General features: G+C 45.2%; 1 protein-coding gene across 1 annotated transcript in view; it reads right to left on the bottom strand.

The window, feature by feature from the left end:
• AGPAT4 (1-acylglycerol-3-phosphate O-acyltransferase 4) overlaps window positions 1-22,458 on the bottom strand; it is a 136,430-nt gene that overhangs the window by 35,715 nt on the left and 78,257 nt on the right. The window lies entirely within an intron of this gene.

The raw sequence follows: 22,458 nt of genomic DNA, 5'->3' as shown, positions 1-22,458 counted from the left end.
TCTGATAGGTTCAGGAGAAGCCTACATGGTAGAAATTGTCCAGCAAAATAGTTGAATTGGTGATCCTATGGCACTCTGAAATGAATTTTTTTTTTTTGAGTTGGGGTCTCACTCTGTTGGTTCACTGCAGCTTAACCTCCTGGGCTCAGGCGATCCTTCCGCCTTAGCATCCCAAGTAGATGGGACTACAGGCACGTGCCACCACGCCTGGCTAATGTTGTGATTTTTTTATTTTTGGAAAGACTTGTTCTTGCTATGTTGCCCAGTCTGGTTTCGAACTCCTGGGTTCAAGTGATTTTCCCACCTCGGCCACTGAAAGTGCTGGGATTACAGGCATGAGTCACTGTGTCTGGCCCAAAATGAATTTTTTAAGTTGATGGTGCTTGGCAGGAAAGTAGGTGACTGAGTCCTCAGCAAAGGTCGTGTCTTTATCACTGGTTAGCAGGGTACACATGTAGCAGAGGGTTCCTGCCCTCCCCACCCCTATCTCACATGCACATTAGGGCAGCGGTATCTAACCTGACTCTAGCCAAGCCTGGAGTCTTAAAAGCTTGAGTGGCTACCCTTGGAAACCTTTCCCCTCGAGGTTGGAGGCTGGAGGCTTAATGTGGAGCACTAGAACCCTCTAGAAGGCACCACTGTCTAATTTCTAAGCAGTGAGCACTGTGGGATCTTGGACAAATTAACTTCATGGCGCCAGAGTGTCCTAATCTTTGGAATGGGGTTGTCTCTTAGGGTTTTGAAAGAATTAAAGGAATTCCTTTAATTAATGTACATAATGCAATAGGTGCTCAGTGTCAAGTCGTGTGAGTCCCCAGCAAATGGAGAGAATCAGCATCATTGAAAAGAAACAAAACCACCTCCCTTCCTTCCCCAGAAGTGAACAAAATAAAAAATGTCTGGAAAGCTGAGGCGGAAGGATCACCGGAGTCCAGCAGGTCGAGGCTGCGGTGGCCAGGAGCGGCCACTGCACTCCAGTCTGGGCGACAGAGTGAGACTCCAACTCAAAAAAAGGTCTTCTAGGAGTAGAGAAAACTCCAGCCTCACCCACCATCCTTCCTTTCAATTGTCCCTCCAGGCATGATGTTGCTGGAGCTAGATGCACAAGTCAAAAAACAAGTGAAGTGTCTGGAGATGGGGTTAAGGCACAAGGAAGGGATAAAGGGACAGAGGGACAGTTTGTTATCAGTGGACAGAAAGATGTTTCTAGCGCTGCACTGATTTCTTCTAAGCAGACCAAGCTATCCCATCACTGGGCAAGGAGCACCCCCACTAGACACGACTCCACAGTGAGTCGGTGAGACAGAGCTGAATGGTTCCAGGCGACTCACACGACTCATGCCTCTCTGTGCCAACTCCTCCTGCCCAAGGCCAATTCTAGCCACCACCACCACCCCCGCCTTGATTCACACGTTCCCAGCACCCTCCCCAGCCCGGTCACAGCTTGTGATTACAGCATGAAGTCATCTCCCTGCTCAAGAGCACCGGTGCCATGAGATAGGACTGTATTGTTTGGGTCACCCTGATCCCACCTAGGCTCAGAACCCACTGAGCGCCCAGCACACGAATGCTCTCAACAAACACTGTGAGATTCTCTTGTGTGTGCACACACTCTGTGAGGTACAGGAAACAAACACCAAACATACAGATGAGATCCCTACCTTCCAAGAACCTGCTTGCCCGGGGTGGGGGAAGACACTAACACCCACAACACAGTGTGACAAGGGAAAGGAGTAAAGTCTGCTAACCAGATGGCTACTGAGTATCCTGTCAGTGGATGTGGAAATCAGATGCATCGAGGCTCAAATCCTGGCAGTGCCACTTACTGGTCATGAGACTTCTAGCATGTTGCTCCATGCCTCCTTCTTTGTAAAATCAGCATTATACCTACTTATAGAGATTCTGTGGGCATCAAACAAGATTACCTATTCAAGCCATCTAGCATGATGATGTGCATAGCAGGTAATCAATAAATGGTAAGCTTTGGATTACGATTCTATGCATAATAATTTAATCACACTCTAGACTCTGTGACCACTGAAGGGGATGAGGGGCGGGTTGTGGGCAAGACAGAGAAAGACAGAGACAGAGAGAAACCCACAGAGAGAGTATTGCAGAGACTTCTGGACTACCAGAATAAAGAGCTGTGATTTATTATTTCATTCTAAAGGCAATGAAAAGCTCGCTGGAGCTTTTTTTAAGTAGACACACACCAAAACACAATTTGCATTATGAAAGATCACTGACTGAAGTGGGAGTTGATTGGAATAAGGAAGCCAGCAAGGAGGTGACTGCAGCAGAACAGCAAGAAGTGACAGTGGCTGGGGCCGGGTGGGGAAGACCTCATTGCTCGCTGATATCAACAGGCTCTTCACTACACAACTGAACTCCCAATGTCGCTGGGGAGAAGAGTATTTTTCCCTTTCTTTTTCTTTTTACCAAAGGGCTTCACCTTTTTTAGTCACAAGAAATACATTTATATAGTCACATTATGAAAGGATTCAAACAACCCAGAAGTTGACAGAGAGAGAGAGACAGAGAATGAGAGAGAGAGCAAAGGGAAAGAGGCCAAACCCATCCTTTCATCAGAAACCCACTCCCTCTATAACAGACCCATTCCTGCAATAATGGCATTTGTCCTTTAATGAGGGCAGAGCCCTTATAACCTCACTGCCTCTTAAAGGCCCCACTTCTCAACACTGCTGCACTGGGGATTAAGTTTCCAACACAGTAACTTTGGGGGACACATTCAGACCATGGCACGCCCGAGGTATTTGTGTATCCAAACTAACACACATTCATCTATCAGAATAAGCAACCAAGGCTTTTATCTGACAAGAATCAAAGCCATTGGGTAGTTAATTGAAAGATAAAAAACCTGGGAATTAAAACCATGCATCAACTCAAAATGGCAGCAGGAGAAGGAGAAAGAAGGAAGGATTGCTTATGACCCTCCTGGAGAAGGACCTAGAAACTACAAGAAGGACTCAGTGGGAGAAACGTGGGGAGGAAGGAAACTGGGCCAGGAGAGGTTCCAGGGTTCTGGAGACTTCTAGGCCTTGTCCTTTGGGATGAGTGAGTGCACGGCCCACCTGGGGACACATCTGCTCAGGACACTGCCCGACACAGAGGCTACCCCATCCAGGCCATGGCGCTGAGACTGTAGGAATCACCACTCAGTGTGGAGAGGGCATCCCAGGGAGTATGCACATTGGAGAAAATCGCACAAACTCTGTCCAGGAAGGCCACTGGGGAAGGTCAGGTTCCTCCAGGTAAAGAAAACATCTAGATGCAGACCCGCTGATCTTCACACTCTGGCTTCTGAGTCTGGCCCTCCTGTACGCTGTGCCTGCTTAGTGAGCCAAAGGCAGGCAATTGCCACCCTGTGGCTGAGTTATCCAGGGGAGCCCTGGGGGTCCTCATGTCCATGAAACAGAAAAGGCAAAGAGGAAAATAAGAGAAAACTCTGAGTTGTGGAGAAGCTTCTGCGGATACCTCAGTGCCGTCCCCACAGAGTGCCCCAACTCACTAGAGCGTTTCGCTGACCCATGTGTGTCTTCCCTGATCCATCTGTAGTCTTGACTTTTGTGAATGATGCCCCAACAGCCCTGGGGTCCCCTTTGATATGGACAGTCCTTCTTCAGCCCAGGAACTGAGCCCTGGACTCTGTTACATGTGTGACTCTGTCCTGGTCAGTTGGCCTCTCTCCTGGGGAAAAAAGTTGTGAGCAGAATGGTGGCAGGTGACAGGTGAGTCACACAGCAAGGAGCCATCATCATTCAGCCTTCTCAGATCCCTGGGACCACCCGGCTCTTTCCATGGGCTGCTGGGTGGGCACTTTGTGTGAGTCACTCAATGTTCTTCGGACACATCCTATGCTGTTGCTCAGATGAGAGATTCCATTGGTAGCAATGAAAGAACCTTGTTCCCTGACCCCAGAAGAAACCTGGGGGAATCACCCTCCCTCTCCTCCTCTTCCTTCTCTTCCCTCAAGCAAGAATCCTCCAAATTCTGTTGCCTGAAATCCTTCCATTCCAGCAGCACTGGCTTAGGGGCCAGGGATCCCACACGCTCTTCCTGGTATCTGCAGCGGCCGAGATGATGTGGTGCCCAGACCAGAGCCCCAGCCACGGTCCCCACATGGGTCCCCCAGCCTCTCAGCTGCCTCATCCTCACAGATCGATTGGGAATGATGTGCATGACATGAGTGGCTTCAGAATTCACATTTTAATCACCTCTGTCCTCTGCCACCTTGTCACTCTGTCTCAGGCCTCCTGAACATCCGCTCATGACTAGGACCCCTGACCCCAAGCCACTGTATCCCCATTCAGAATAAATCAAAACAGAAAAGTCAGCATTTGTCAAAGCAGACGGGGGGAGCAGGTTCATGGTACACAAGAGACGGGGGAAGGTTATCCCACACAGGGACGAGGCCAGGGCTTCTTCAATAAAATACAGCAATTCTTGAAACCTTTGTCAAGTTTTAGAAATTGCAGTTTGCCAAACTTCGCCGACTTTCTTTTGACCCTGGCTCCTCCCCGAGTCTCTCCAGTGGCTGTGCTTGGAATCTGTTCTTCCGGCCACACCTGGCTGCGGCCAGCTGCTGCTCACTGCCTGTTCTGCCAGCTCCACCTGGAGACCTTATGGAGTGATGCCCAGTTACTTGAGGTGATGACCGGGTGGGGTGCCCAGCACAGTGAGTGACCTTCCCTGCAAAATCCCAAACCATTGCTGCTATTCCAGGGGCTGATCAAAGGACAGAACCCAGGTGGCCGTAAAGACACATGGCCCAAAGTATGGACTTGGTTTTGTGATGTTTGCTATAGTGCTGTTCATCTTAGGAGCAGAGACAAAAGGCAGGCTGAGGGGAGGACGAGGGGCACCTCTTCCTACTTGTAAAGATGGAGGAGGAAAACGATGGTAACTGACACAGTTCGTTCATGACATCCTCTGAGAGCCACAACCACGTCCCCATTTTGCAGACACAGACACAGAGAAGAAAGGCCGCAGCCCCACACCCACAGCTGGGGGCTAAACCCAGACACCAGAGCCCAGGGCAACTCTCTAAGTTTGCTCAAGATACTGAAAGCTACAATTAGATAAAGGGGCGAGGAGAAGGAGAATTTAATAGGGTGAGGTAGGGCTGAAAGGAAGATCAGAGTGGAAGGACATGCTGTGACTTTGGTAGACTGGGGTGATCTTATCTGTGATGTAAAGATAAAAATGCCCAAGCCCAAGGTCTGGTATGAAGAGTTACATATGCTGAGAACTTAAAGCACTCAACACATCTTGGCACGTGGCCAGCGCTTTTCCTTCTCAACATGACGACAGTTGACCCTCCAGCAACACAGATTTGAACTGCACGGATCCAATCATGTGTGGATTTTTTTCCATCTCTGCCAGCCCTGAGCCAGCAAGACCAACTCCTCCTCCTCTTTCTCCTCCTCCTCAACTGCTAACCCCACCTGGAGATCTTCTCCTCGATCTCCTCTTCCTCCTCTTATTCCTCTCTCTCCTCCTCCTCAACCTTCTCGACTTGAAGACAATGAGGATGATGACCTTTATGGCGATCCACTTACGAATATGTCTACTTTGTCTTCCTTGTGATTTTTAATAGCATTTTCTCTTCTCTATCTTTACTGTAAGAATATATGTATCGTACATATATCATATGCAAAATACATGCTGATCGGCTGTTCATGTTATTGATAAGGTTTCCAGTCAAGAGCAGGCTATTCGTAGTTAGTTTGGGGCAAGTTAAAAGTTACATGTGGATTTTCAACCGCATGGGGCTCAGTGCCTCTAACCCGTGTGCTGTTCAAGGGTCAACTGTGCTGACTTACAATAATAACAATAATACAGTAGCAATGACACCAAAAGAAATAATTAAGAAACAGAAAGACAGAGGAGAAAGAAATGAGAACAATATCCCATCTGAGTCTAGACAGCCCCTGCGTCTGTCACCCCCCAAAACCTCCTTTGTTCTCAGCCTGCTTTAGGCAGCTGCAAGACCTGACTCCACTCTGCTAAGGAACCCCTGGGTCCGTATCCTCCCCGAAGACCCCGCCAATACTTCAAGCCTTCAGACAAGCTCTTCTCTTAGCGCAGGCAGACAGAAGGTCCCGGGCTCCCACTCCTCACTGCTCCCCAAGCCTCCTGCCTACTTTGTGATCCATAGGGAAACTGTCCCATCTCTTCTCAGTGGCCCATGCTGGCAGAAATGTTGCAGAGAAGACCCCAGAATCCAAAGACTGTTGATGGAAGCCCAGGAGTTCAGAGCTTATTGTTCAAACACACAGCCAACAGCCAGAACCTCATCCATCTGAGGATGTGGAAACCATATGACACTAGCAAGTGGCATTTTGGTCATTCACCTATCTAATTTTACTAATTATATAGTCACATAGGTAATTACATGTTATCTAATAAGTATATATAATTGTATCTGGTCTACAATAACCTTTTATAATTTAACTTTTAACTGATAATAATTTAGGTCACGAATTAAACCTCTTATTCTCAAAAGCCTCCAAAATGCAAAAAACATATGCTCAAAGCCTTCAAAATACTATGAAGTTTCTAGTGCATGAATGTGATATCATTTCTCCCAGCAACAGTGAAAGGGGGACAGGTCCCTCCCCTCGCGTCACTCAGAGGCTGAGAAGAGACAGGCAGGAGTATGTCTTTACACACGCACGACACCTGGAGGTCATTAGTCAAATTGCCGAACCCCCCATCCTCTGGTCACTCTGTTCCCACTTCCTCCTGAACTCTGCTACCCTCCTTTGTTTCTGTGCCACTCCCAGCAGCAAGCATCCTCACCACATGTCCCAGTCAGGCACCAGTGAGAGTTTACTTGCCAGGGTTCCAACCTATCTGGGCACCTGGCAGGACTGGAAATCTGACTAACCTGGGCTTAGAAGCAACAAGAATTGGGTATTAGAAAGCACCAGCAGCCCTCAGAGTTGGTTCCCTGAACATAGCCTCCCTTTGGTGTTCATATGCCCCACTGGGAGGCAGGACCACTGCCCCAGAGTCCCTGGAATGTACAGCACGTTTATTTCTAACTTCTAGTTTGCAGACAAGTCAGAGAGTAGGAGCAGGTTAAACACCCCAGGTGAGCACTCACACATCCAGAATGAGGGGTGTTCTATTGCACAGTGCTGGGCTTTCCACAAATCCACGACAATTAAACAAAAGGGAGGGTCTGTTCTAAATTAAGAGAGACTTCAAAGACCTAGCAATTCACTGTGAAGTATGGACCTATTTAAATCCTGATTTAAACATTTCAAATTTTAAAAAAAGAAGAAAGCTGAGCATGGTGGCTCAAGCCTATAATCCCAGCACTATGGGAGACTGAGATGAGAGGACTGCTTGAGCTCAGGGGTTTGAAATCAGCCTGGGCAACTTGGCAAGACCTCAACACTGCAATAAATAAAAAAATTAGCCAGGCATGGTAGCGCGCGCCTGTATTTCCAACTATTTGGAAGGCTGAGGTGGAAGGATCGCCTGAGCCCTACAATTGAGGCTGCAGTGGCCGTGAGCTTGCCACTGCACTTCAGACTGGGCAACAGAGTGAAACTCCAACTCAAAAAAAAAAAAACCTAGTTTGGAAACAACTGGAGAAATCTGAATATGCATGGAATTACACAATATTAAGAAAACTGTGAATTTCAATAGTTGTGATAATGATACCATGGTTATGTTTTTAAGATGTTCTTATTCTTTACAAAACATATCTTGTGATAATTTGCGGTAATATTTCATGATATACTATGTCAGGAATTCACTTTATAAATTGTTATCAATCAATGAATAATTCAGCAACTGCCAATACGATGAAATATTTAAAGTTAAGTCCAGATGCTGTGACTATGGGGGATCTTTATGCTGCTCTCTGTATTCTTTTCCAGATTTAAATTTTCCATAATAAAAAAGTGGAAAGAAACAAGTTGCCTCTTCCACGGACAATCAGCCCAGGAAGCAGCCCATCAGGGCAGAGGCTTCACCCGAAACCTCTCAGTCCCAACCTGGGCCTCACTACCCTGTCTCTAGGAGGGGCAGGGAGACAGATAAAGATGAAAATCATGTGAAAATATTCACATATGGAATATTAATCAGAGCTGTGCACATATTTCCTTTTTTATAATTTCTGAACGAGATGGAGATTAAAATGCAATTTGAAACTACTTTCCATTCCAACGCCACTGTATTTGAAGCGATTGAAAGGTCTCACATTCCCAAGGGGTGAGCATATTCACATTTCTGTCCACTGCACAGAGTAAGGAGACATTCTCAAAATCTTCCAGCATCCACACCATCCCCAAAGAAAGTTCCATGCCTGGTCTAGGCCACTTAGAGCTGAACCCCTGAGGCTCCCTTCTTCTTCGAGTGGCTTTGGGCAGCTCCAATCCCTCATGCTTCAGTCTCCTGACATCTGATGGGAAGACACTCATGCTTAATATGAGCCCACCAGAGCCTGATTAAAATGAGAATAAATCACATTTCTTAGCCTAAAACACTGAGGACCAGACTCCGGAATGTGGTGACTTCTGAGGCACCAGATAATGGAAAACTCTGCTACCTGCCTGCTGTCTCCCAGAGCGCCTCTGCATGCAGGCACGTTAAGTTTCCAAGAATGTCAACTTAGGGCAGCTCACTGACCTCTGCACACATCACCACGGCTCCCGGCTGTCCACTGCCTGTCATCCGGTCATGGCCACCCTTCCCCTTCCGTGCCCACTGCCACCATCCTCTTTTCTGTTTTCATTGTTGCCTTCGTTGTCCCTTGATGACCTACCATCTGGTCTCTCCTCAAAGTCACCCACTCCTCACCCCAGCCTTGTCCCTGGCCTCTACCTTAATCCTGGGGAACACCCTCACAAGGCACTGTCAACAGGGCCAAGGAAGTTCTGGCTCCCAGTCAGCCCCGGCTGCTGAGCCCTTCTTTCCTCCTTCTGTCCTGATCTCAAGTCCAGTGGAACCACATGCTGCTCCTGGAACTGCCTGGACTTCTCGGTACCTACCCCGGACTTTGGGCTTTTGGCCTGAAAGGCGCTTCCTTTCTATAGGATGACCAGCGCTTTTCTGCCTTCCAAGTTTCAGTTCAAATAAGATTGTACCACTGCCCCACAGCCTCATCTCCTTCAGAAGTAACTGCTCTCTCTTCAGCTCTGCTAAATCCCCCAGGAGGGAAACCACGTTGCACTTTGAAGTCAGACCTGAATTTGATTTCCCATCTCTTAATTAATAATAACATTGGCATAATACTTTTCTTTTTTTTTTTTGAGTCGGAGTCTCACTCTGTCGCCCAGACTGGAGTGCAGTGGCCGCTCCCGGCCACCGCAGCCTCGACCTGCTGGGCTCCGGCGATCCTTCCGCCTCAGCCTTCCGAGTAGCTGGAACTACAGGCGCACGCTACCACGCCCGGCTCATTTTTGATTTATTGTAGAGATGAAGTCTCGCTAAGTTGCCCAGGCAGGTCTCGAACCCGCGGGCTCAGGCAATCCACTCACCTCAGCCTCCCAAAGGCGCGGGATTACAGGCTGAGCCACCGAGCCCGGCTTAGCATAATACTTAACCTTGCTGGCTTTTGGCTTTATCTGGTTACTCACAGGATTGCTATGAACATCGAGGAAGACTATGTTTGCAAAAGAACTGTGAGTGGCATGAGGTGGCCAGCTTTTTCCTCCCTGATCTCTGGACCTTCTGCACTTATTTTCTTTCTCACGTGCTAGTTACAGGCATGTTTTATTTTGTTCTGTTTTTCTTCTCTGGTGGGGCACACAGTTCTTAGGGGAGCAACTCTATCTCGTTTGTGCTCCCAGCGCACTGTGGGTCCCAACAAGTACTTGGAATTCAACAGGCTGGGTCAAGCGCAGTGGCTCAAGCCTGTAATGCCCACACTTTAGGAGACCAAGGTGAGAGGATTGCCTGAGCTCTGGGATTCAAGATCAGACTGGGCAACTTGGTGAGACCTCTACTCTAGAATAAGTCAAAAAATCAGATGGGCATGGTAGCACACACCTGTAGTTCTAGCTACTTGGAAGGCTGAGGTGGAAGGATCGCCTGAGCCCAGCAGGTCAAGGCTACAGTGGCTGTGAGCGTTCCATTGCACTCTAGCCTGGGTGACAGAGTAAGACTCTGACTCAAAAAAATAAAAAAAAGATCAACAGCCTGGATGATGGCAGGAGTAATTTAGCTCAGAGAAAATTCACCATGATCCAAATCATGAAAACCATCAGTTACGGATGGTACGATTCTGAAGTTCATTTACATTTTTTAAAAGCAAAATTACTAGCCTAAGCAACCTAGCAGAACCCAATGTCTACAAAAAAATTTAAAAAAATTAGCTAAGTATGGTGGTGCATGCCTGTAGCCCCAGCTACTCAGGACTCTGAGGTGGAAGGATTGCCTGAGTCCAGGAGGTTGAGGCTGCCATGAGCTGTGGTCATCATGATCATTAACACTGCACTCCAGTGAGACTCCAACTAAAAAAAAAGAACAACATTAAGAAATTACTAATTTGTTTAGGAATATTTAAAGCAAATTGTAAAATCTACATAAGATAAATACCTGCTCTAAGTTTTCATCTAACATCTCCTCTCACCATCCACTTATTGAAATATAATTAGGCTTATTTTCATAATTCAAGTCCATTACTCACAGAGCAGAGAAATATGTATATATTAAAATGCAATTTTAATACATATAAATATATGTTAAAGTGCTATATTTATATTGTAATTTTGAAAAGGATAAAAAATTAAGATGCTAAAATATACACAATTACCAAAAGAATTTTACAGGTAGAAATGTAAAGGAGAAAATATCCTGAAATTATTTTTTAATAGCATTTTCTTTACAAGATACTGCTTCATCTCAAACTAATATAGGACCAACCAGTTTAGTAAAGCAACCTTTAATTATTGAGGATAATGTATAAATTGTCTATTTTTCTATCTTGCAATGAAGTCACTAGGTAATTCTGAGATCCTACCTCACATTGGTAGTTGTTTTTTGTTTTTGAGTTGGAGTCTCACTCTGTCGCCCAGGCTGGAGTGCAGTGCACATTGGTAGTTTTAAGTGAAACTTCTTACTAGCATTTTCAACAAGGTAATAGTCTATCCCTATTAAATTTTCACATTCAATCAGATAATTTTAACATTATCTGATATGTTTTTCATTGGATAACACATAAGGTATTTAGTTATTTGAATTTCAGATAAACAATAAATTATTCCTTAGCTAAGTATGCCCCATGCAATACTAAATGGAAGACATATTAAATTATGAGCTGTGCAATATTTGGGACATATACTACAAAATTATTTGCTGTTCACCTGAAATTCAAATTCAGCTAGGTGTACTGAACATTTATTTGTTAAATCTGATGACTCGTGTCCTTTTCAACCCAGCAGTAGCCATGGCAATAAGCGCTGATGTGGCTCCAGGAAGGCAGGTTGAGGATGACCAAAACAACAGCACCTCAGGGCTGGACTGCCAGTGCCAGGTGAATAGGGTGTCCACAAATACCATCTGGCATAACCCAAGAGAACCTGGCGAGGGGGCTTCACGGTACTATTTTACAAATGACACATGGGAGAAAGGTGGCTTTTCCAAGGTTACGCCGATTTTAGGGAGCAGATTTCCTGTACTGACTGTGGCCACCCTGGAACACCAGATAGCTGAGGGCTCAGTCCTCTTGCTCTGTCAGCCTTGTGCGTTTGCAGAACACGTGTTTCTTAAAATCACAACAATGTGTGCAGAATAAACCTGTGCTTCAAAGTTATCCCATCTTAGGAAGGTCCCTGAGAAAGAATTTTACCAGAGTTCCTCTGAGCTTTGCCCAATGCAACTGTGATGCCTGTGGGTGGGCACAGGACAAGTGGGCACATCATGACAGGTAGGCACAGGACAGGGCTGCTAAGCCCTAACTGCCTCATGGCCCTGGGGATTCGGAAGCTTCTCCATCTGCGGACCATCCTGGGTCCTCAGCATTCAGTGGTGAAGCTTCATGAGAGTGTGCCGAGGCCACACAACTCAGGTACTGGTGACGGTGGGCTCCAGAGAAACAGCCCTGATGGGATAAGGGGGCGGGGGTGGGGGAGAAACGCGGGGAGGAGAGGCAAAGAGAACCCACATTGATTGCACACACACCGTAGCCAGGCAGCAAGTCAAGATTGTCACACACAGAGTTCACGTGTTTAGTGCCAGCTACCTGTCAGGACTAGTACTCTTCCATAAACAGATGAAGAAACCCAGGCTCAGAAGGGGTTAGCAACTTGCCCCAGGTCACCAGGAGAGCAGGCTTCTCTCTGGGCTGTGCACCTGCACACGGTGGACCCCAGCCATCTGGGGTTTCCTCCATGAGCTTCTCAATCCCTCCTCACTCCCTCCTCACCTGGACATCTCTCCCACCTGGCCACCTCCCCCACCCGGCCACTTCCCCCACCTGATCACCTCCTCTACCTGGCCACCTCTCCCACCCTGGCTACCTCCTCCAACTGGACACCTCCCCCCACTGGCCACCACCCCTCAGGTCACCCCTGTCTATCCACCACTTCCTCCCCACCTATCTCCATCTACTGTCTCCTCCCCCTCTACCCTACTAACCCCTCTCACCTCCACCCAAAAAAGGACCAAATGCCAATCTTCAGTGCTGCTGTTTTACGTATTTGTTTTTGTTTTCAATAAAGCACTGTGCTTCGTGCAGGTTCTAGCTCTCTGTTATCAGTTCTGAGATGCTTACTTGTTCACATTTTAACATGCTGAAATCAGGATGTGTCTTACTGTGGGTGGTGTCGCTCAGTTTAATTGGGGCTTTGCTTTTCCTTCCTTAGAGATGCATAATAAACATGCATCTCACAATCAACGACATCTTAGAGTCTGTGAAACACAGGAATTAAAACAAAATAGGAAAAGAAAATCAGTGTGACCTTATCAAGCCAATGCCATTTAGGCAAGCTGTGTCTTAAAGGTGCCATGTATTTGAGAAGAGCCAGGGGCTGGGTGAAGGGAGAGATGAAAAGGGGGGCATGGGATTTTTAGAGCAGTGAATCCCTGCTGCAGGCTATTGTCATGGTGGATACATGTATCACACATCTGTCAAAATCTGTGTAATATACAACATAAAGAGTGAGCCCTATTATACACTATGAATTTTAGTGAATAATAATGTTTCAATATCGGGTCATCAGTTGTAAGAAATGTACCACATGAATGCAAATAGTGAATGTGTATGCATATGTGTGTTTCTGTGTGTGTGTGTGTGTGTGTTTGTACGGGGAATATATGGAAACCGACTGCACTTTCTACTCAATTTTTCTTTAAACCTAAGGGGTCTTAAAAAATAAAGTTTATTGGCTGGGCATAGTGGCTCACACTTGAAATCTCTGCACGTTGGGAGGCTGAGGTGGGAGGGTTGCTTGAGCCCAGGAGTTCGAGACCAGCCTAGGCAACATGGCAAAACTTCGTCTCTACGAAAAATTCAAAAAATTAGCCAGCCATGGTGGAGTGTGCCTGTAGTCCCAACTACTTAGAAGGATTGCCTGAGTCTGGGAGGTTGAGGCTGTGGTAAACCGTTATCATGCCACTGCACTCCATTCTGGGCAACTGAGTGAGACTCCAACTCTTAAATAAATAAACAAATAAATAAATGATTTTTTTAGAGGCAGTTTGATTTAATCCTTTTATATTTCTCCCATAAAAAAAGTCAAAGTCATATAAGATATTGTTTTACGTTTCAGGCCTTAATAGACTCTTCATCCACCTCTCAACTGATTTGAATTATCTATGACAAATCAACAGAGACCTAATGGGAAGCTTTATCCAGGAGAAAACAAAAATGAAGTGCTTTCAGATCCCTAGACCTTAAGACACTGATCAAGGGAGTAGAAAGGTTCTTATTCCACCTTCACTTCTGAATACCCCAAATCTCACTCTTTAATCATGTGGAGGGTAAAGAAAGACTGGCAATATGTCAAGTCCCAACAGATGTGAAGGGAAAAGGAACAATGTACACATGATCAGAAATATCTGTCTCCAGAATAAATGCAAGCAGAATAGAATTCATCATTAGAAAATGTCAGTGCTTTGGCTCTGGGGTTGTAATTAGATGTATTTATCCAGTAGATAAGGTTATAACAATAGTCAAGGTTTGTTCTTTGTTCTTGGCAAATATGCATATCCAGATGTCTAGAGGAACAGTGTTCCCAGAGCAGACTCCCCAAGAAGAGGGATTGGTTAGACTCGCTGCTAACCTTGGAAATTCAAGTCTCCTCAGCATCAGGACATTGGTTTTCTGATCTTTTAAGAATACAATGAAGAAGAAGGCTAACAGTTTGGGTCCAAATGTAATGACACTTATTAAGTGCTTATTATAGGCTACATACAGTGACACGTTTTACAAATGTTATCTATCTAATGAAGCAGTTACAGCTCACTTCACACATAAGAACACCCAAGTGTGGAGGACTTAACCAAGATCACAAAGCCATCAGCGTCTCCTCCAGACTCAGCCCTGGCCTGACTCCAAATTCCACACTCTAAACCACTATGCTGTACTGCGAATTAGGAATAATATGTCAAACAGTTAACACTGGGTACTTAGAAACTGAATGAAACCAGGAAATTTACACCATTGCAATTTAAACTCAGTTGTAGAGAAGCCACTAGGAATGCTGACTCAGACCAAGGAGGCTAACCTCCCACGTCCCTGAATGTAGGATGCCAAGTGGCAACAAACATCTCAGAGACATATGAGTAGATTTTCCACTCCTAGAGACTCTAGATGTGGGTGCAACTGGAGCCAGACAAGATTAGTGATGGATATACATTTCCCCCCCCACCTGTCATAGTCCTGGAGATATTGACTAATTAGATTAAGGCCACAAGGTTAAATTACAGCTGTGTGACTTTTGTAGATTGGTGTTTGAAATCCCCATAACAAAGATTTCATCAGCTGTAGATTGCAGGAGCTGGGAGACTGCCTTTACACCACTGTTGAGTAAGGATAAGCAGGACACAAAAGAGTCGCAGTATATGTGGGCAAAATTAAATGGCAAGAACGTCACTATTGCCTTGACAAGCTAAGACTCTGGAGCCCAGACAAGCTGGTTTATTCCTGACTATGCTATTTTCTAGGGGATGGATAGTCTTGGATGAATGACTTAGCTATTTACTACCCATAGTACTTTCGCTTCTTGATGTACTTCCCCTGTCTCCGGTTAGGACCAGAGCTGGTGAGTGTACAGGTAGGGGCGCTGTTTTTCTTGGGTTTATAAGAATTGTTGTATTTTGTGCACTCTATTTGTCCCTCATTTTCAGTGAATATTTCTTATTTCTTCTTTCTCAACTTTCTTTGCAATAATGATTTTTCCCCTCTACTAGTTTAGAAGGTAAACACTCTGGCTGGTTGTAGTGGCTCTTGCCTGAAATCCCAGCACTTTAGGAAGTCAAAGCAGAAGGATCACTTGAGCCCAGAATTCAAGACCACTATGAACAACATAGCGAGACCTCATTGCTACAAAAAAATGAAAAAAAGAGCCAGACATGGTGGCATTCACCTGTTGTCCCAGCTACTCGGGAGGCTAAGGCAGAAGGATTCCCTGAGCCCAGGATGTCAAGGTTGCAGTGAGCTGTGATCATTGTGATCATGCCACTTCTCTCCAGCCTGGGCGACAGAGCGAGACCCCAACTCAAGGCATCCTTCCTTGTGTCTTTTATTTTACTCTGGCCTAATGTTTTAATATTATCCTTTTAATTTAACCCCACAAAACTTTATAATTGTTTTATATGGTGTCATTTACATTTATCCATATACCACCTTTTTTCCCTCTTCTTTTATTCTGGTATCTAGATCATCTATTTGAGATCTTTTTTTTTTTCTCAACAGTTTTTCTTTAGCGTTTTCTTTAGTGAGGGTCTGAAGGTGCCAAACTCAAATGTATTTATTTTGTTATTACTCTTGGAAGTTATTTATGCTGTATGTAGAGTTCTAGACTAGAACTTCTTTTTCTTCCAGCACACATTAAAGATATGACCGCAGTGTCTTCTGGCTTCTGCTGCTCCTGGTAAGAAATTATACTTTAGGCCGGGCACAGGGGCTCACACCTGCAATCCCAGCATTCTGGGAGGCCAAAGCAGGAGGATTGCTTGAGATCACAAGTTCAAGACAAGACTAGACATCATAGCAAGACCTCATCGCTAAAAAAAACTTAAAAACTAGCCAGATGTAAAAGCCCAGCTACTCAGGAGGCTGAGACAGAAGGATCACCTGAGCCGAGTAGGTAGAAGCTGTCATGAGCCTTGATTGTGCCACTGCACTCCAGCCTGAGAGACAGAGTGAGACCCAAATTTGAAAACAACAACAGCAACAACAACAAATAAACAAGTTAGGCTTTAGTCTGTCACTGTTGGAAGGTGATCTGTCCTTTTCTTCAGCTACACTTTACATTTACTTTTGTATTTTGGTGTTCTGCAGTTTCTTTATGATATGTCTATGTGTGACTTCTCCCCCCATGAGTTTCACTGGACTTCTTGAATCTTTGAATTAGTATCATTCATCTAGAAAATTCTTTTTTTTTTTTTGAGTTGGAGTCTCACTCTGTCGCCCAGACTGGAGTGCAGTGGCCGCTCCCAGCCACCGCAGCCTCACCTGCTGGGCTCCGGTGATCCTTCCGCCTCAGCCTTCCGAGTAGCCGGAATTACAGGCATGCGCTACCACACCCGACTGATTTTTTGATTTATTGTAGAGATGAGGTCTCGCTGTCCAGGCGGGTCTCAACCCGCGGGCTCAAGCAATCCACTCACCTCAGTCTCCCAAAGGCGCGGGATTACAGGCTGAGCCACCGAGCCCGCCTTCATCTAGAAAATTCTCAGTCATTACCTCCTCAAATACTGTCTCTTTTCCTCACACTCTTGTTCATTTTTTTCATCCCTGTATCTCTCCTGCAGTCTAGATATCTCTTTCTGATATGTCTTCCAGTTCACTAATATTCATTTCAGTTGTGTTTAAGCTGACGTTAAACATACATATTGAGCTTTTAAATTCAGTAGTTTCTTATTTCTACAGGTTTGGATTTATTTAAAAACTTCCTAGGTTAATTTTTATAGTTTCGTGTTCCTGACAGCAGTCACATGCCCAATCTTGGCACATGTTAATTTCAAGCTAATGTAATGGTTGGAGGTGTTCCAGAACACCTGGGTGATGTGAACACGTGTCAAAAATCTGCAAGTACCCTTTGTGTGCACCATTCTTCAGGACTTTCATCATCTCCAACTCGACTTGAAGCCAATACAAACTTCCTTGACCACACTGGGCCTATAGGGGACAGAGCAGTTACTTTGGTTGATGCTTATGTTGAGGTTACAGCCATTCCAAGTTTTAGTTTTTTGGAGAAAGAAGCTCCCATCAGACTCCAGGGCAGGCACTGGGCTTTGATGTCTGCGTTGATGCTGCTGAAGACACGGATGATTCAGTCTACCTGGCTGAGTACACATCCTCAGAAGCACTTGATGCCCTAACTCCCCAGGTGATCTTCCCTTCGATTCTCCCTGGCATGTCCTCACAGTTCTTTGATACTTGCAAGATTTTTTAAAAATATATTTTACCTAGTATTTGTAGGTGCTTACAGAAAAGGGGTTGGGCAAAATAGCCTAAAACTAACATAAGCTAATATCCACTGAAAAATGGAAGTTAGTTCTGCTTTGGGGTAGTTAACTTCTCTAAGCCTTAATTTACCCTTATGTAAAAAGAGGACTAATCAGCATCGTCGGCGGCTATACTTCCAGTGTCTTCTCGCCACAGGAGGTTGTTGAGCATTTAAAATATTGTTTAGTTCAAACTGAGTTATGCTGTAGGTACAAAATACATACTGGGTTTTGAAGACTTAGAGTAAAATAGAGAATGCAAAATATCTCATCACTATTTTTTATAATGGCTACATTTTGAAATGATAATATTTTGAATCAACCACATTAATAAGATATATACTAAAATTAATTTTACTATCTCTGTAAAAATTTTAATGTAGCTACCAAAAAATTTAAAATTACATATGCAGATCTCATTATGATTCCAATAAGCAGCACTGACCTAAAAGGTAAAGTTAAAGCTTCTTGGCAATGTTACAATTGCCAAGAATGCCATTCATTGGAGATCTCAACATTAAGTCCACAACTGAATAGATTATTCTTTTCTCCAAAAGAATATAATGCATTTTCACTTAACCACACTAGAAACATTATTCAGAATTTGAAGTAAATTTCCCAGTAAATCCAAAAACAGTTGAGGGGTAATTTAAGACAAGAAACTGGCTACTTTTTCAGAGTCTAGCTGTCCCTTTCCAGTGGCAGTCTTCCCAAACTAAGAGAAAAAAAGCAATTATTCCAAGAAAACAAGCATTGCAGGACAACAATTGGGCAGGAAACAAACGGGATTATAAGCACCTTTTAAACAAGCATGCATTATGTAAAATGTGCTGCCATGAACACACTGTCATTCCAAGTTTTAAACCATCTAGAAATACAGCGACTTCACAACCATCAGAATTAGCTGCTTGTACAGCAGCCAGTCAGCTCTGAAAGCCCAGAGGACTTCCTAGAGTGCACTTAATGGAAGCATTCACTCAGCATGTTCACGATGCCTGCAGGAAAAGTGGGCTTAGAAGAACATCAAGTGGTCAAAGACACAGAGGGAGAGAGAAAATCTTGCTTCAGGCTGCGCCAGGCCTCAGTCACATTCAACTAGTTCCAAGAGGAAAGAATTCTAGGAAGGAACTCTAGGAAGGCTATCTGCTAGCTCTTGGGTTCAAAACTCTACAGAAACAGAAACTGGAGCCCCTCAGGAAGGCTTCTTTGCTCTCAGGGCTGGGCCAACAAGGCCCTGGCTCCTACCGTCTTTGCTATGGCAGGTGCAGGGACCGATGTGGGACCAATTCTCTGGTGTTTGGCATTAGGGCAAGTCTTGAAGATAAAAGTGCTCAAGGTCCTCTCAGATCGTATTTTTTTCCAAAGCATTTTGATGTTGTTAAGGTCCTCCCCATCTTGTGTGGAGGAAGCTCACTCTCTCGCATGATTGACATTCTGGAGCTCTCAATGGTATCAGGATTTCAGGACCTGCACAACTTAATGAGATTTAATGACACCACAATCAAAAAGCACAAAGATAATCCTGGCCTCTTTCTTGAATGACTAGGCCTGACATCTTAGAGCACTGTTTTTCTGGGAGAAAAGAATGTAGCAGCAGGGACCTAATAGGTTAAAATTTGGACACGGAGTGTTGACCCCTTACCAAGATTTATAAAAGCATTAAGAAAAATCCAGGTTGAGTGTGTTAGCTCATGTCTGTAATCCCAGCACTTTAGGAAGCTGAGGTGGAAGGACTGTTTGAGCCCAGGAGTTCAAGACCAGCCTCAGCAACATAGCAAGATCTTGTCTCTACAAAACAACAACAACAAAAAATTAGCTGGTATGGTGGCTTGTGCCTGTTGTCCCAGTTACTCAGAAGTCTGAGGTAGAAGGATCACCTGAGCCCAGGAGGTCGAGCCTGATCATGCCACCGTACTCCAGCCTGGGTGACAGAGTGAGGACTCCTATTCAAAAAAAAAAGAGAGAAAGAGAGAAAAGAAGGAAGGAAGGAAAGAAGGAAGAAAGGAAGGAAGGAAGGAAGGAAGGAAGGAAGGAAGCAAGGAAGGAAGGAAGGAAGATCCAGGAACTTAACTCTGGGAGACACGAAGGAAATCAGAGAAAGAGTACTCTGGAAACTAAGAGAAGACAATGCATGGAAAGGAAGGGAGGACATAACCAGGACAAAATGCCACAGAAAAATCACATCAAATAACATATGTGCCTGGGTGGGGGTGATTAAGTCAGTGAAGGGTCAGTCAGGGGCAACCTGGGACCCCAAATAGACCTGAAGCAACAGATAGAGTTAGTGTATTAAACCCTAGAAGCAACAGGGCATGGTGGCTCATGCATGTAATCCCAGCACTTAAGGAGATGAAACGAGAGGATTGCCTGAGCCCAGGAGTTCGAGACCAGCCCAGACAGTATGGCAAGACCTTCTCTCTACAATAAATCAAAAAATTAGCCAGGCTTGGTGGCAAGTGCCTATAGTTCCAGCTACTTGGAAGGCTGAGACAGAAGGATTGCCTGAGCCCAGCAGGTTGAGGCTGCAACAGCCATGAATGTGCCACCGTACTCCAGCCTGAGTCACAGAGTGAGACTTCAACTCTTTTTTAAAAAAGGAAAAAATAAAATAAATGTAAAAGCCTAGAAGCAGGGAGAGGAAAAACCAGAGTTAAGGGTCATCGTTCAATTTAGTGTATTAAATCCTAGGAGCAAGGAGAGGAAAAATTGGAAGAATGAGTGGCCACTGGGATGGCTGGGAGAGTGACATGGGGACAGATTCCCTGAGTGAACACTCACAGGGCACATACCAGGTGCCTGACACTGCTCCACGCGCTGAGGTAGTCAGCTGCCAACAAGAGAGAAAATCTCTGTCCTCTTAGAAGTTCTGGCCTAATGTCTGAGACGGTGATAGGAAAGGAGTGGTGAGTGCCTTCCAGAAGAATGCAGCTGGCCAGAGGGAGATGTCACAGGAATAGTGGTGATAGGGCCAGCGTTAGAGAGGGTGACTAGGGAGGCCTCCTGAATTGGCTGGTATTTGAGAACTTGCTAGGTGATACCTGGAGGATCTCCAGCAGAGTACAGGTAACACCAGCCTTGCAGTGGAAGTGCATTTGGTGCGTTTAAGGCCGGGTCCCTAACCAGGCCACACAGCAGAAGATGAGTGGCTCCAGCTGCTGTCAAATCAGCAGCGGCATTAGATTCTCATAGGAGCGTGACCCCTATTGTGAACTGCGCATGTGAGGGATCTAGGTTGTATGCTCTTTGTGAGTATCTAATGCTTGATGATTCCCACTCCCCTTTCCATCTGTGGAAAAACTGTCTTCCACAAAACTGGCCCCAGACGCCAAAAAGATTGGGGACTGCTGGTTTTAGGCATTGCAGGAGGCTGAGAGTGACCAGAACACAATGTGTGATGGGGGAGAGGAAGGAGATAGAGGAAGCGGGCTGTTCAGATCATGCAAGTGCTTGTGGACCACAGTGAAAACTTTGGATCTGACTACAGGTGTGATGTGAAGAAACCACTGAGGGTTTCAACACTGGAGTGACCTCACTGAACCTGTTCATAAAGATAGCTAAGGTGGGAGCAGTGGGGAAACTTGGAGGTTTAGCTCTGAACTCGAAAACTGCAAATGACTTTGCACCTGGGGAGCCTCTGTAAATAGGCCACAGGGAAAGTGTCATCATTGGGAATGGAGTGTCCAAGAACGAATGAAGTATTACCCGGCAATCCAAGCATACCAACAGGATCTTGTTTCACAAATTGCTGCTAGAAAAGCTAATCATATTTGATCAAACATAGATCTACAAAACCATTTTCCCAAACTCTGTCCTATGGAACCCCAACCCAGTAACACTTCAATTAGGTGATGCTAACAAGCATCTTAGGAGATTGGCATTAAAAAAATGGGATAAACTAATGTCATTCCTTCTGGACTTTGGTGCTCATGGACAGTGAGCACTTTCAGAGAGGGGCCAAGGCACATAACCACTAATCTTACACTCTAGGGATGCAAATAACTAGCAGTCACCGAAACGTTTGGGAAATGCTAAGTTTGGGACATGCTGCTATAAGTGAATTTTCCATGAAGTAAGCACACCTACTTGTGCTGACCTCTGAAAATTGTGTTCCATGTGAACTTGGCAAATGTTTTCAGGATCTAAATGAAGTCGGTCCTGCCTCTGGAAAATCTTCCACAGCCAAAGCTTCCTTTCCAATTCCCAAACACTCCCTGTGTCTGAGCCTCACAGACAGCACCGGGCTTTCTCTCCAGCCTTGGACAGCCTTGAAGAAATGGATGGACTAACGCATGTATTATTTCAGGTGCTGTGTTTTCAGCTCGCAAGCCATCTGCACCCTTCCTGGACATCTTGACATTCCCTACTACTCTTAACTAGAGTATTCATTTTGTAGTAGCTTCTAGAAGGACAAGGACAGGTGGGAGGAAGGAGTGAGAGTCCAGGAAGAAGGCTGGCCCAGTCCCTCCTCCACTGCTTGCAGGAGAGTGGGGGTGAGCTAGGCAGGGAGGTCACCCACAGAGGGCATGGCTAAGTGCCTGAAGGAGTTCTGAGAATAAAATTGCTTACCTGGGCTCTGGAGGAAATGTCACCATCAATACATAACCACTGTCAATTGATTAAAATATGGTCTTGGCCTCACTGTCAACAGAAATAAAAAACTATGCATAGGGTTTACCCAAGCTCTTCAGACTAGAACTTACTGGTTCTATTGTTGGTGTTACACATTTTCTATTTGTTTCCCCCAACTCTTCCTCAGTCTCCCATATTTCTTCCCCCTCTTCTTTTTTTTTTTTTTTTGAGTTGGAG

Source organism: Carlito syrichta, unplaced genomic scaffold (genome assembly GCF_000164805.1).
Source record: "Carlito syrichta isolate Samal-C Ts95f unplaced genomic scaffold, Tarsius_syrichta-2.0.1 Scaffold304521, whole genome shotgun sequence".
NCBI classification, from domain to species: Eukaryota; Metazoa; Chordata; class Mammalia; order Primates; family Tarsiidae; genus Carlito; species Carlito syrichta.
The sequence above is the reverse complement of the archived record's forward strand: the minus strand, read 5'-3'. Positions and strand labels throughout refer to the sequence as shown.